The sequence below is a fragment of the Myotis davidii genome, unplaced genomic scaffold (genome assembly GCF_000327345.1).
Source record: "Myotis davidii unplaced genomic scaffold, ASM32734v1 scaffold802, whole genome shotgun sequence".
In the NCBI taxonomy this organism is placed as follows: domain Eukaryota; kingdom Metazoa; phylum Chordata; class Mammalia; order Chiroptera; family Vespertilionidae; genus Myotis; species Myotis davidii.
Window position 1 is genome coordinate 234,083 of NW_006295887.1, and position 3,054 is coordinate 237,136.

Below are 3,054 nucleotides of genomic sequence, written 5' to 3' on the forward strand. Positions count from 1 at the left end.
GAATTTGTATAACTGACAAATTAAGCCACATTTTGGGGCATTTTTACCCCAACAGTTGGCCATCTTTATAATCTAACAAAATCACTGAATCTAAACCATATTTTTTTCGCTGACCCAACGAGGTGGAGGCCTGTTTGACCATTGTGGTTAGTCTTACTACATCTGCTGTCATCTTGCATCGTATCTTCTCTTTAAAAAAATCAGAGGTTCCTCTCCCTCCTTCCCCCACCTCCCCAGTGCCATTTGGTATGGCGCTTGCTCAAAGTCCTGGGTCCCTGCTACCACCACTTCTGTCATCTTTTCCAGCTGCCATGATGATCACCTACTGTGACCTCCTCAGCCACGATGAGATGTTCTCTGACATCTATAAGATCCAGGGGATCGCAGACGGCCTGTGCCTGATGGTGAAGGGGAAGATGGTCAGTAGGACAGAGGGTAACATTGTTGACTTGCTTATTGGTGGAAATGCCTCTGCTGAAAGCCCAAAGGGAAGGTACTGAAGGCATAGTAATCACTGGTGATATGGTTGTGAACCGCCTTCTGCAGGAAATCGGCTTCATAAAGAAGTCAACAAGAACTACATCAGAGATGACATGGAATCAATTGAAGGGAAACTTGAAGAACAAAGACTTGTAGAGCCTTTTATGACTGGGGCTATAGAACAAAGGAAGCACATCCTGCTAATTTCAAAAACTACCAGTTCTTTATTGGTGAAAACATGAATCCAGATGGCCTGGTTGCTCTGCTGGACCGTGAGAACGGGGTGACCCCATATATGATTTTCTTTAAGGGTGGTTTAGAAATGGAACAATGTTAACAAGTTTGGTGATTTGTATCTATCACCTGTCATCATATCTGGCTGCTGCTTTTCATCCACACACCTGGACTAGCATAAATGGGGCTGATGGTATCTTGAGCTCTTCATTTATTTTGACCCTGATTTGTTTGGAGCAGACACATTGTTTTTAGGAAGAACATGTCATGTAGGTCATCTAAAAATAAAATGAATTTAAATTAAAAAAGAACAACAACAGAAGTGTGTACCACAGGAGAGGAATACAGAAAAGAGAGAGAAAACTGTGCAGTGTTGTCTTCCCCCCTTCTATTTTTGAACAGCTGCTCCCATCTCCAATCCATTCCATGTTCTCACCAGTACAGTGATTAAATGATCCTTTTTTGTTTAATGTTCTCAAAATAGAAAAGTAGATATACCCCATTTGTCACACCAGAATTTAATGAAAATCTGACTCAAATTTTAAATATTTGGGTCAAGAAACGGTCATAAATTGGGGAAGCTATAATCTCAATTTGAAGGTGTCAAGTATATTTTGTTTTCCTTTTTATTATTTTTATTTTACAAAGTGATACTTGCTCTTGGTAGTAAAGTCCCTGTCCTCCTTACCCCAGACTTCTAGTTCCCAGTCACCTGCCCAGGATGCAGCCCCTTTTAGTGAAATTGCCACTGTTGAAACATTTTTTTACCTACAAAAACAGGATTGTAATATCATTCAATCTAATATACATTTTTAACATAAATGAGAGCATAGAAATATACTGATCTGAATCTTGTTTTGGGGTTTGCTTGTTTGTTTGTTTGTTTTTTACCTACCTATATGTCCTGGAGATCATTCTACATCAGCACATAGGACTTGATATTATTCTTTTCCATGTCTGCACAGGTATGGCTGCAGTTTATTTAACCATTCCCTCTCCAATGCACACTAAAGCTTATTCTCAGCTTTTATTATTACAAATACTGCCTAAGTATCCCACTTGACATTGGAATCTGGACATCCGCAGAAAGACAGATGGGTACGCAAGACCAGTCCACCAAGTTTTCCTGTCTCATGTCCTCTGGCTCCCAGCAAATTGGTTTAAGCCATGACAAATCCCTTAGTCACTGGCTCCTGTGTCACAAGACTTCTCAATTTATATTTATAGGAAATTCTGAAAATACCAACCAAAGTCTCTGTTCTTCCTACTTCTGTAGCTCTTAAATTGGTTTGACTCATAAAATTCAAAGGATTTGCCCTGCAAACTTTAATTTCTGGGGAGAGAGTCTTTTTGTCTGCAAGCCTTTATTGAGAAGAGATACTAGTTTCCCATACAGATGTGGTTTTGGTTTTAACTCCGCCACTTAGTAGCTATGTAACTTTAGATGACTTACCCTCTCTGAACTTCAGTTTCCTCACCGGTAAGGGGTATATGCATGTCATAGGGTTCTGATGAAGATTAAATGAAATGATGTACCTGTCACATAGTAGGCACTCAACAAACAACTAGGCCATTTGTTCCATAAACCAAATTTCCACAGCCAGAACACTTAGTGTTTTCCTAGTAGAGCTATGCCAGTGATTTTTAAAAGGAAATATGAAAATGTCTTCTGCAAGCCCTCCTTGCTGGCTGGCATGAAGTAGGCAGTATTTGTTTTCTGATCTCAGAGTTAACAATGGATTGTGATTTCTAATCTCTGAATTCTGGCCCCATCCTTGACATAGAGAGGTTGGCCTGAAAGGACGTATTGCAGGCAAAAGAGTATATAACACCACCAGATGATTGGTCTCATTTCCTAGCCTCTAGTTTAGACCAGACAATCTGTAGACATGTAGATGACCTTCCATGTAGAGTGACCATCTGTGGAGCAGAGGAGGAAAAGCAGGCCAGGATGAAAGGAGTCATGGGTCAACTGGCCCAACACTATGCATTTGTTTATTGATTTTAGAATAATGTTTTTATTTCAACTTTTAAAGCATATGTTCATTTTCAAATGATTCACAAAAGTACAAAAAAACAATATCTTTCTGCCTAGAAATCACAATTGTCAACTTTTGTTGAACCCCATTCTGGACATCTTTGTATGCACAACTCAGGTAGCCCATTAGGGGAAAAGATTATATTAAATATCTTGTTTGCTCATTTTCCAACACTTGTTTTCTTCTTCAGAAACTAATTATGAATATATGGGTCTGCTTTGTCTCCCATATCCATGAACTTTTTTTCAAATTTATAGTTTGCTTCTCTATTTCATTTTGTTGGATGACCTCAAGCCCGCCA

The 3,054-nt window shown here is 39.3% G+C and overlaps 1 pseudogene; it reads left to right on the forward strand.

Moving 5' to 3' along the window:
- The first annotated feature begins 311 nt into the window (after positions 1-311).
- On the forward strand, positions 312-876 carry LOC102756503 (annotated as a pseudogene).
- The last annotated feature ends 2,178 nt before the right edge of the window (positions 877-3,054 follow it).